Below are 12,315 nucleotides of genomic sequence, written 5' to 3'. Positions count from 1 at the left end.
CTTTGAACTTCCTATCCCCGTGCCTTAGCCTCCCCAGCCACTGGGATTACAGGCATGTGCCATTTTTTGAGGACTGGATACAAGCAATATAGTTGCCAAGTAGGACCCTTTCACCATCCATTAGCTGTTGTTGAGTGAATGGCTCCACGTGGTTTTCCTCTGTGACTCCATGTGTGTCTGTAAATAATCTCAGTGCTGCTAAGCCCTTGACATCTTGGCAACAGCATAGGAAAAAAAAAAAAAAAAATATATATATATATATATATATATATATATATATATATTGTTCTTCTTGGTACAGTTATCAGAAACATGGTGCTAAGGATAACTCTTAGTAGGTTTACAATTCATCTACTGTCCTTCAATAAGAAGGGTGTGTATTGCTTATTTTGGACGAAGTTGAGGAACCATTGGATGGAAGCAAGATCAGGAGGTAAAAGTAGATTCGGGGAAAAAAAAAAAGCACAATAAATGAAATCAATGAAAGTTGCTGTTGACGCCCCCCATGCAGATGTGAGTTGGTCCTAGAAGGTAGAAGCTCTAGAGCTGAAGGGCATTCAAGTATTCCTTTGTTTTCTTGTCAGAGAAGCTACGCCAGCCGACACCTTTCTTGGTTCAGTGCCCCCATTTTTAAAGACAACAGCTGTTTAGATACTTCGTGTACTTCTTTTCATTCATTCAACAAATATATGAACAGCTGCTCTGGCTAGGGAATGTGTTAGACGCTTTAGTAGATTTGAAGATGAATCAGACCAGATCCAGGCAGAACAGCCCGGCACAGAAAACCCAGAGTACTGTGTAGTGAGGCAAAACATAACCCGGATGACTACTGCAGTGCTTTCAGCTCAGTGCTCTAGTCTCCTGGAATGGGGATGACATCGCCTGTCACCACCACCATACGACTGTTTGTCCTTGAGCTTATTGTTCCTCAAAGATCGGGCATCTCCAGAACACTGCTTCCCACTTCATAAAGGAAGGCCTGGCTTGAACTCAGAACACAGTTTCTATTAGAAATTGTCTCAAGACTTCATATGTTCACATGCAGTGTTGGTGCTAGGGCAAACGCAAGAGAAATTCACTTTGTTTTAATGGTGAATGCTTGACCAATTTGTCACCAAAGTACCAAATACACAGATGACTAATCACACCATTTTGGTACTTCAAAAACCATGACAAGTTTTCCTACCTTTGTAATAACTGGGTTATATCTTTCTTTGCACATCTGATCTGTTATCTTCCAAGAGAAAAGCCTGTCTTCTGCAACTGTGTATTCCCCGTGTAAAGTAGTGGATCATCTTATCAAGCCCTGTCATCTCTAAATTACTAAATATCTTTTTTTTTTTTTTTTTTTTTTTTTGCAGAAATCACTGTGCTTTTGGCTTGGTGGCTCCGTGATACTCAATTGTTCTGTCATTTGTTGAGTGACCAATCAGATGGGTGGAGTATCTTATAGAAATTGGCAGCAAGTATCCAATGGGTGAAGAAGGTAAGATGGATCAACATTACTGAGTGAGCCACATGTTGATATGTATGTGGAGATGGAAATTATGCCTGCTGGATCCATTCCTTAAGCCTAGCTTCATTAGGACCTTTATCCAATCCAAAGTAGAGATCTGAGTGAGAGCGTGAGGCCTACTTCCTTGGACTTTGAGGAATAGGATTTTTCAAGGTCATTCAAGGTATTCTCTATATTGGACACTTACTATGTGTCAGTACAGGGATGATAACTCTTTTTAATATAGAAGAGAGAGAAGAAACCATAGAATATTATGATTCTTTAGCAAGGACTTGGCTGGACATATTAATTGAGATGATTATCATGTTGTATTTTTTTCTTTTCTTTGTTTTGAAAAGAATTCTTAAAATAGGATAAGGTGGCTTATATCCTACAAGGAAGAGATTGCTGGGAGACTGAACCTTATAGATCTCAACAGCCAAGAGCCTTGGTGAGGATCCAGCAGGCCTGATTTTAACTCCTGGACCCAGCTCTGCTAGTCAGGGTCTGTGTGCCCTTAGGTTAATGAGCTCTTTTCTGGGTCACACGGTGATTGGATTTAGGGTCTAAGAGTTCTCAAGTTTTAGAATTCTACAATCCATTTGGCTGCATTCCATCTGGTCAGTGGTGATTGCAGCTATTTTCATAGGGCATCCAAATATCAGGCTAGAAATTTGAGGATTAACTCTGTCAGCAGGACAGCCCACATTTGAGGGATCTAGACTCACCTACCCACACGTCTGTGGCTCATGCTCACGTACACGGTCAGCAGGTGCCTTGAATGCCAGGCCAAATGCATATCATGATATCCCCTCTAGCCCTTAGCTTTCTCCTCTGTCCCACATTTGGGTGACAGCATCATAGTTCACCCCAGCCGGAAACACAGGAGGAATCCTTCATGCCTCTCAGTTCCTCTCCTCCCATGACAGTGCATTCCTGTTCATTCATTCCTACTGTGAACTCGCAGTTATCTCAGAAATATTTCTGTTTTCCTCTCTTCCTCCTGCCACCATCCAGATGTAATCCCAACCGCCTCTCTCCAATGTTACTGGAATTGCCACTTAACAGGTGTTTTCGTTTGTTAGTATTTTGTTTTTGCGTCAAGGATTAGTTCTCCCTCATCAGCTCCAATAAGAGAATCTTCCACACACTCTGTGAACATTATCCCTGATCCAGACTTTACAGCACTCTCCCACTTAACTCCTTTCAAAAATAGAGACATAAGCTCCTGAATGAGCTTCTAGGACTCCTGAATGCTTTCCAGACTCACCTCTCAGCCTCTCTCTCCACACCTAGCCCTCTTGATAGACAAGCTCTCTAGAATCTACCCACATCACACACTCGCTTCCCTAAAACCATATAACCCCTCTCTTTCTAAAAGCATTCTTACTCACTTTTTAGCTTAGCTTGGACCTCACTGTGTCTGAAGAGTTATTTCTGATCCCCTAAGACTGAGCTGTGGACAGCTTTTGGACAATACTTTACCAGACAGGGATGACACCCCTTTCTGTGATTTCCATGTTGGATCATTGTTGTCTATGTAGTTGTCTGCTTTCCTAGCTGTACCTTGAGGTTCTAGAGGGCAGGGTTTTTTTGGGGACCACCATGCTCCTAGTTTCAAGCACATATCTGGCCCAAAGTATGCATGTAAAAGGTATTTATTAAACAAGTGAACAGAGATCTATAGTATATTTTGAACAGGAAAAGAAGGGAGAGAACAGCCATAATTATATCAGTTAACAGATATTGCATGCTGACCCTTGTCAGGCTTAGACTTTCTTTAAAGTCATCACCTCCTTTAAAGTTTGCAAAAGTCTGATACGGTAGGTACTATTAATATCCAAAATTGTATAAATGAGAGAAACCAACAGTAGAGAAGGTAAGTTGTCTATGGTGATATGCCATAACTTTTATGGTTGGCATCTGTATCTGTTAAAAGTTTGACTTTACCTCTAGCTGGGTCTTTTGGCACTCTTCTTCCTTTTCCTGAACAAATCCACAAAATTGTTGACAAAATCATTTCTTTCCACATAAGGCCAGAGGTCTTTTCCGCAGTCCACACAAGCTCTTGTTAAAGAGATGGGCATCAGCTGCAACTAGACCCATTGATTTTTGGAGATGTTCCAGATACTCATATATTGATCTTATATTGATGAGGGTCTGTTTGGGGAGACAACCTCAACTTTGGGAGCTCCCAGCATTTTCTCCCATGCTCTGGTCAGTAGTTGTTAGGAGAAAATCCAATGAATGAAAACATTTGTCGTGAAAGCAGATCTACCCCTCCTTGCAAATGCACCAGCCTGATTTGGAAGTTGTAGGGTCCACTTTTCTCCCTTGTGCATAATTTTTGGTCATTTGCTTTGAAACCTGGTTCAGCAGACAAAAACGCGTCTCTCTCTCGTGGGTATGTCTGTGAATGATGATCATCTCATTTCTGCCAAGCTAAATGGGTCTCTTCATTGCATCTGCCCTTTCAATTCTTCAATAGGAGGTGAGAGTGACATTTCTGATTTTTCTAGGTAATAGGGACAATTAGGATGAGGTAGCAATGAAACAGAGTCAAAAGTTAAATAGAAAATACTTGAATTTAATTTCACTTCTAGGAAATCTGTTAGATTTTTTTTTTTCAACTAGAAATTAAGAATAGCCTATTTTGAGGAGCTTTGCATAGCTTTTATTCCAAGAAGAGGAAGTCAAATATTCTAATGCCTGTGGAATAGGCATTGTGACCCAGAGCTGCTGGTCACCGTCATCCTTAAAAATAGAAGTACACAAACAAACAAAAAAAAAAAACAGCATAATACAGACATGTATCATGCTTTCATCTTGGGGATAGGATTATTGCTTTAAGGAGAGGAATATTGTGACCTTGTGGAAAAGAAGGCTCATTCATGATGATCATCTTAGTTTTAGGTCTGGAAATAGCAAAACAGAACTTATCAACAACTTTAGCTCAAGTCTCATTCCTGATAGCCAGTGAGTTCAGGATGCCAGTGTTTCTTGATCAGGTCTCTGCAATCCAGGCATAGGAATGAAAAGGCACTTTTCCTAAAAACTCCCTAGTCCTAAGGAGTCCGCATTTAAGTGGCACTGTATCTAGCAGCCAGACTCTAAGTGGAAGGAAAAAGGGACTTAACAAATCCTGGTGAAACGGCTTGGGATCACAGAGTCAGCTTCCTCCCTGACTTGCAGGAAAATCAAATTGAACCTGAATTTTCATTCCTGGCATACCTGTCTCACTTAGGTACCTTCTCAGAGCAGTGGAGGAATTACCTGGGTAGCTACAGGACAGATCTCAGCCCTGCGACCTTGCTGGGTTTCTAGTAGGACACTAGAGCCCAGATACCAATGGGCCTTGGAGAAGTACAAGGGATGTGCCCTTTGCAAAAGAAGAAGGTGCACACATTGACACCCTGATGAGTAATAGTCATCTGGGGCTCCTGGTCACAGGTCACCCAGTTATCTTTCATTTGCATAGAAGTCAGTCCCAGAAGCTGTTTGGGACAGCTCACCTGTGCTAGGAAATCCATGAGCTCTGTGTTGCCTCTGACAGTTTGAAGTGTTGGCAGTCTGCTTTATAAGCCTCTGGGCCTGCTGGGACTGTCTGCAAATACACTTTTCCTATTTCTGGATGTAGGCCACTGTGGAGAAGGAGGCCAGGTCATCTGTAGCTAGTGTCACTAGAATCATAAACAGTTGCTCAGTGTGCTTGGTGACCATCCATTGCAGATCTTCAATGAGTAATGTAACTGTGACTACCATGTTCAATGGACAGTTGCATGAAATTCCTACATGCCAGGCATGTGAATATCCTGCTGCTGCATGAAATCAATATGAAAGGAAATACCTCTGCCAACGTTATGCTTCTCTGATCTTACTTTCTTTAATGAATGATGGGCAGAGAACAGAGATCTCTCCCAATATTAGACGGTAGCTGATACCTGTTAAGCAAAGCCGTCTGGCAGGCATGGGACCTCATGCTTTACGGTTACTGTCTTGTTGGATGTCACCCAAAATTTGATTGCTACATGCAGTAGCAATGAGTTTTTTTTTTTAATAGATGAAGACACTAAAGTTCAGAGGTGAGAGCAGTTTCTTATGACCACATAATTAACTATGGAAAGAGGAAGCAGAGTTTCCACTCTCACGTGCCACACCCCAGTGCCTCCTATTGATCAATATGACTCTTCTAATTCGTTTGAACTGTGACTTTCAGTCTTGGACCGATGTACATGGGAGGTAGCTGGAAAGCAATTCATATTGTCATTGTTTTGGTATGGCCTAAATCTTGAGTTTTAAAGGTGACCTAATGGATTCTAGGCACAGTTTGAAGCTCAATGTGTATATATTGAGTTAGAGGACAAGAGGGGTCTGGATATGTTCTCACATCAGCCTTCCCTTGAGAACCATCAGTGTTTTAGGCCTTGAACTGGGTCATAAATGAGATGCACCTGTCTCAATACAACAGTGAAACCAAAGTTATGACTTTATCGTGACCCCCCCACCCCTGGCTTTTTGGTGTTGGAGCCAGGCTGGCAGATAGAAGGCCATGGCACAAAGCCACTAATAACCATCTTCACAGATTGTAAGAACACAGGATGGAATGATTCTGGTAGAAGTAGAGACCTCAGCAGGGAGTTCACCTGTGGGTTTAGACAGGAGCCTGAGTAGGAATTGACTGGCAGGAGGAGATCAAGACCTGTCAAGGGGATCTGAAGAGAGGTTGTTGAGCTGTCCTCTGTGATGACCAGGTAGAGTGTCCCCTGAAATGTTTGTTGGTTTTCATTTTTATTTTTATTTAAACAGACAAGATGTTGAAATAGATTAAACCTTTTTAAAATTCAAAATATGAAAAACGCCTACAGAGACCGTTCATCCAATTCCTGGCCTCTCATTTCCTTTCCAAGAGACAACCACTATTTGGGGTTTCCTTTGTGACCTTCCAGTCAGTTACAAACATGCATCCACATGGCCACTCCCTCCACCTTTGTACATGTACATGGAAGAGACCCAGCTACAAATACAGTTCTGCACACTGTCCTACACCTTGATTTTAAGAAGAATTTTTTTTTCAGTTTTCCTCTTGTTTCACTTGCCTGTTGTTTGATTTAAAAGTTGTGATTCTTCTTTTTGCTGTTAAAACATTTTCCACCTGTAGAAATTTTCCAAAAATAATACAATGAATTCTTAACAAACTCTTCATCAAGAGTCATTGACTTTTTAAAAATTACTTTGCTGTGCTCCATGCAATGATTTTGTGAATTTAATTTCAACTTAAGGTGTAGTTCGGACGTCAGTTACCCAGAGAACCCAGCAAGCCTCCTTCCCTGCTGCTCACTTGGGGAGATAAATGTATTTGCCACTGAGAACATGTTCCTCTCAGGTCAGTTTCCCTGAGATGCCATGAGCAGCCATTCTATCCCCCAGGTGGCAGGAGGCTGACTTTGTGTCACTTGATTTTGGGGAAAGGATTGTGTCCCCCGGTGCTCAGCAAAAACCAGCATTTGGGCAGATGAACATACTCCCTGCTTTTGTCTTCCGGGCCCAGAGGCCCAGGATAAAACAGACAGTCCAATTGAAATCTAATCACTTCATTTCCAACAACTGGCCATTGAGATAGAATTATGTCTTCTGTTCTTCTTGTCAGAGTCCACATGGTATCTCAAAGGCTGGTGTGGGATTTCCTCCTTTCAAGATCAAAGCACCTGAGCATTGCTCAAGTTATCTGTGCACTTCCTCTGTGTATTACATGGCAAGGGATAGTTTGTTCTCAAAGTCAGAGGGTCTTTGAATCCTGCGACCGGCAGGAAGTAACTTAATAAGACAGTGTGGTGGAGTTTCACATTCGTGGGCCTGGGACCAGGAGGATTATTTTCAGTTATTCATTCTTTCATTCTCTCATCAAATAATTCCTGAAGGCTTCCATGAAACTCTTGCATGTTCTATGCCAAGACGTGTGCACACTATTTGCAAGGTAGTTCCCCAGGATCTTCAAGGTGACAGGCATATCTTTAGACATATCTCAGCTAAAGAAGGCAGTTCTTCTGAGCATGGTGGGAGGGAATTTCCATGAAAGGACTTCCTAGCCATTCATTCATTTATTCATTTTCATATGCAGGTGAACATACACCTATTGTCTTTTTACACTGTACTAAATCCACAGGTGCAGTTGACCACAACAGTTCCTATTCTCAAGAAGTTCATAAACCACATGGAGGTATTTTTCTGACCACTTTCTAATCCTGTTTCCTTCAGTTGGGTCTATCCAGCTGACTCCAGAGTATTTTATGAAGAAATCAGGCCATGGTCCATCAGTCCTCCCTGACTCCACATCATTCCTAAGACACAGAATCACCATTTGATGGGGAGGCTACTAACCCAAATTGCCCTCTGCCCTTTGGGGAACTCAGAAATCAAGGCATTGTGAGATGAGGAAGCAAGGATAGAAACGTAACAAGCCATACCAAAATCTGCCACCAATTTATTGTGTCTGCAGAGAATCCAGAAGGTTGCACCCAGACACCTGGCAGGTACCTCAATTTGGAAGCGTTAGAAAAAATTGTGAAAGGGCCAGTGAGTTCATCTTTTAGATAGACTTTCTGAATTTTAGTATCTAAACACCATTCCAAATTCTGCTGGGTTGGGTTGCCACAGCAACGATTCTTATACTATTTATTTTAAAGGAAAATAATGTTTTTTTTTATTTTAGTTGCATATGCACAAGTGCTAATGAGTAGGCACCTCTTTAAATGAATATCTGGAAAATCTCCTGAAGTATATTTCTATTCATAACAGATACTATTTTGAAGCTCTTAAGACTTCTAACCAGTGTTCAGAATTTCTAGGACCCAGGAATATTGTTATCCACCATCCCCAAATCATTTGTATCATACTTGGGCAGTGATCAAAAACCTTTTTTTTTTTTGGCATGTGAATTTTCATTCCCATGAGGAGTTCGAGCAGGTACCTGCTCAACAACCCTGATAAGAGGGCAGAAGCAGACTGTGTTCACTCAGGACTGGCCAAGGTAGTTGGTGCTCAAGGTCATGGAGGCATGTCCAGGTCCCCAGTCCCTCTCCATTGAGCCACAGCATGGTTTTTTTCTAATCTACACTATATCAAGTTGGTCCATCCTGAGATGCAAGCTTCAGAAGTTTAGAGTTTAGGCAAAGTCCTTGGCCTGGCTTCTACGATGGACAAGATCCAGTGCCCACGTCCTCTCATCACTGGAAGCCCCCATCCATCTTCCCACTTGGCTCTCCAGTCATAGCTTATTGCTAGTTGTCCCTGAACATGCTGTAATGCTACACACCCTGACTTTCTCACATTATTCTTCTCTGGCCTGATTGGTCTGGGTACACAGAGAAGAATGCTGTCATCCAACTGGGGTTCCCAGACCCCATGAGATAGTGTATCTCTTTTTCCTCTTATTTTCAGGGGTCATGGTTCCTTAGGGTCTTCCTATGACTTCCACTTTCTCCATACAACAAATATGAATTTATATTTATGGCTATTTGGTATAAAGATAAATATAATCTTCTATCCTAAAAGGTCATTTTTTTTTCTCATTGTAAAAGAAATTAAAACTTTCCTGTAAACCATCTAAAATCACTGTGGGCCTCAGGCACTGTGCTTACTGTGACTAATGGAGAAGTCAGCACTGATGATCCTCTGTTGACACATTGTTGTTCATTTATCTTTAAGTCTGCAGGATCCTTAAGAAGAGAATCAATCTCATGCCATCTATTGTGGTGTGTGGGGGTACATATGCAGTTTTGGTGAATAGGCTTTCAGAGGGATGAGATATTTATTGTTTCCATCTACCTGGCCTTTCCCTGCTGAGAATTTTGGCAGACATGGGGCTAATATTTTTCCTTTTGAAAATGGACTTGGAACAATAATCTTTAGCCCAGTCTCTGCCAATGCACCAATGCTGCCTTCCCCATTAGGAACAGTAAGCTCAGGGCCTGGGGCCTGTCCTTTAAAGGCACACCTCTTTAAAGTTTGCACATAGCTTCCCTGTAAATTATCTACTGTGATCACTTGAGTTGCATTCCATGCAAGAAGAAACTGAGGCTTAAAGAGGTCAAGCAGAGCATAGGAAAAGGAGTTATCCTACCCAGGGATACATGGTAAACCAGAATTCTAGTTTTTTTTTCTTTTTTTTCCCCACATAAAACCAATACTACATTGCATTTATCAAATCACACAGCAACCATCCCACATCACGGCAGAGATTGCTTCATTTTATTTTAGTTGTTTGGAAAATATCAAGACGAAAAGAAACAATAGAAATCAAACAGAGAGAATTGCTCCTAAACTGAGCATTAAATATATTGGTCAGCTTTTCATTGCCATAGAAAATAATTGAGATGAACCACCTTAAGGTTGGAAAGATTTATTTTGACACATGGTTTCAGAGGTTCCATTTGATGGCCAGCTGGTGCCCTTGGTTTGGGGTCTGTGGAGATGTGGTGGGAGCATGTGGAAGAGCAAACCTGCTCATATCATGGTGGCCTGAGAGCAAAGGGTGAGAGAAGATTGACAGAGGTCCCAATGTCCCCTCCAACGGGACACCCCTGAGACTTAACTTCCTCCCATTAGGTCCCACCCCCTAAAATTTCTGCCATCTGTCTCCAAATAGCACCATAGGCTAATAATATTTTGGGGAGATTTAAAAATCCAAATCATAACCCTTCACCCTGGCCCCTAAAAGACTCATGTCCATTTCACAATGCAAAGTACATTTAGTCCAACTTTGACAGTTCCTGGTTCTAGCATTGCTCAAAAGTCCAAGTCCAAAGTCTCTGCTGAGACTCAAGGCAAACACTTTCTGTGAATATCTAAGATAAAAAGATACTCACATATTTCCAAGATACAATAGCACATGATAAATAGTCCCATTCCAAAACAGAGGCATAGAGACAGAAAGGTGGGGTGGGACCAAAGCGTAGTCAAAACACAACAGGAAAAAAAAAGGAAAAAAAAAAACATGTAAGTCCTATAGTTCCATGTTCTATATCTAGGGTGCATGATGTAGGGTCAGAGATGCACATCACATCTCTACAGTCCCAAAAGCAAGGGCACCAGCTGAATGTGGAAAGGAACCTCTGAAACAATGTGTCAAAATAAATCTTTCTTACTATAAATTGATTCATCTCAATTATTTGTGAGAGCAACGAAAAGCTGACTAATATATTTAATGTTCAGTTTAGAAGCAATTCTACCTATTTGGTATCTACTGTGTCTCTTAGGTCTTGATAATTTCAAAAAAGCTAAAATGAAATGATGTAGTGTGATCTGAGTTCCCCAAGTGTTGGAGAGCCCTGCCCCTATGGGCATGCTGGTTAAAATCTGCATGGCCATCTTTATAGACTTGCTCATGTCCCTGCCTGCAGTTTCTCTTGCCAGGTGTTCCATGTTTCTGACATCTCATTCTTTCTGGGGTCTCCACTGTGATTTCAGCTTTATTCTTACAGCCTAATGCATTTCCCTTTAGGAGCTGCTTGCACAAACTCTGACTCTACAACATATGGTCTGGTCTTCCAGGTCATCCTTTGAAATCTTGATGGCGGTCTCTGTGACCTCATAAATTTTATATTCTGTATGCCTGTAAAAGTAGACAATGCCAAGGTCTGCTGACTATGCAAGGACTTGTGAAGTCTGTGGCTATAGCAGCCTCTGAGTGCCTTGATTGCTGAACATGGGAAACAATTCCCTAGGTGGTCCAGTGTATGCAGGTACCCTGGTGCTCTCTTCTCAAAGGATAATCTTTGAAAGGAGTTCACACCTTTCTACCTCTGTGCCTGTGATGGAGTGGAGTCCTGGTGATTCCTGAGAGGCATCTTTCCTATCCCTATGCAAAGCACTTAGTTTCTTTCTAAGGCGCCAATCTCTTTTAACATCTGCACCTCCCTTGGACAGAACTTTAAGGGTGTTTCTTTGCTGGCCAAGTTGCAAGATTTTAAAATCTTCTCCCTCTGAGTTTTACTCCTGAGATTCACTGTAAATTTGGCTGAAAGGACCCAGTAATAACATGCCACAGCCTGAATGCTGTGCTACCTTGATATTTCCTCTGTCAGATAACTAGTCCATCACTTTCAAACTCAGGTTCCCACAAGCTCTCAGGGTATGAACAAATTGTAGATAATTTTTTTTTTTTTTTTGCCTGAATGCAACATGTGTGGCCTCTAATCCAGTTCGCAGTAAGCTCCTCATTTCCATCTGAAACCTCATTGCCATTTAGTATCTGCATCCTGTATTTCCATCAGCATTTCTTGACTCCTGAGCCCTCACCAGATTCACCAGTTAAGTTCCATTTATAGCATTCCAGGCTTCTGTTAGCCTGCTTCTCCAAACGTTTCCAAATTCCTTCTATAAACAAATCCCAAAGGTTTCTGAACCACATGGTCATTTATAGTCATGGCATGGACCCACTCCAGGTACCAGTTTTCTTTGTTGCCTGCTTCCCATCGCTATAACAAATACGTGAGACAAATCCACTTAAAGGAGTAAAGATTTATTGGGGGGTAACTGTTTCAGAGCTTTCCGTCTTTCCAAGTTTGTTTGGGCCTGTGTTAAAAGCACAACATTTTGGTGGGGATGTGTAGTGGAGCAAAACAGGTCACCTTATGGCAATTGGGGAACAAAAGGGAGAGAGCAAAGGGCTTGGGGTCACAATATTTTCTTTTTTGTGTGGTGCTCAGGATTGAACCCAGGGCCTTGTGCATGCAAGGCAAGCATTCAGTCAACTGAGCTATATCTCCAGCCCCCAATATTTTCTTTAAGAGCACAACTTCAGTTACCTAACTTTCTAACAC

General features: G+C 41.7%; 1 protein-coding gene across 1 annotated transcript in view; it reads left to right on the top strand.

The window, feature by feature from the left end:
• The window catches only part of Cdh11 (cadherin 11), a 147,692-nt gene that overhangs the window by 58,094 nt on the left and 77,283 nt on the right, over positions 1-12,315 (top strand). Inside the window, exon 2 of the mRNA XM_076837914.2 lies at positions 1,362-1,486. The gene's annotated coding sequence lies outside the window, so the exon portion shown is untranslated. The remainder of the gene's footprint in view (positions 1-1,361; positions 1,487-12,315) is intronic.

Source organism: Callospermophilus lateralis, chromosome 18 (assembly GCF_048772815.1).
Source record: "Callospermophilus lateralis isolate mCalLat2 chromosome 18, mCalLat2.hap1, whole genome shotgun sequence".
Classification (NCBI taxonomy): domain Eukaryota; kingdom Metazoa; phylum Chordata; class Mammalia; order Rodentia; family Sciuridae; genus Callospermophilus; species Callospermophilus lateralis.
Note: the sequence above shows the minus strand (reverse complement) of the source record. Positions and strands in the feature narration are given on the sequence as shown.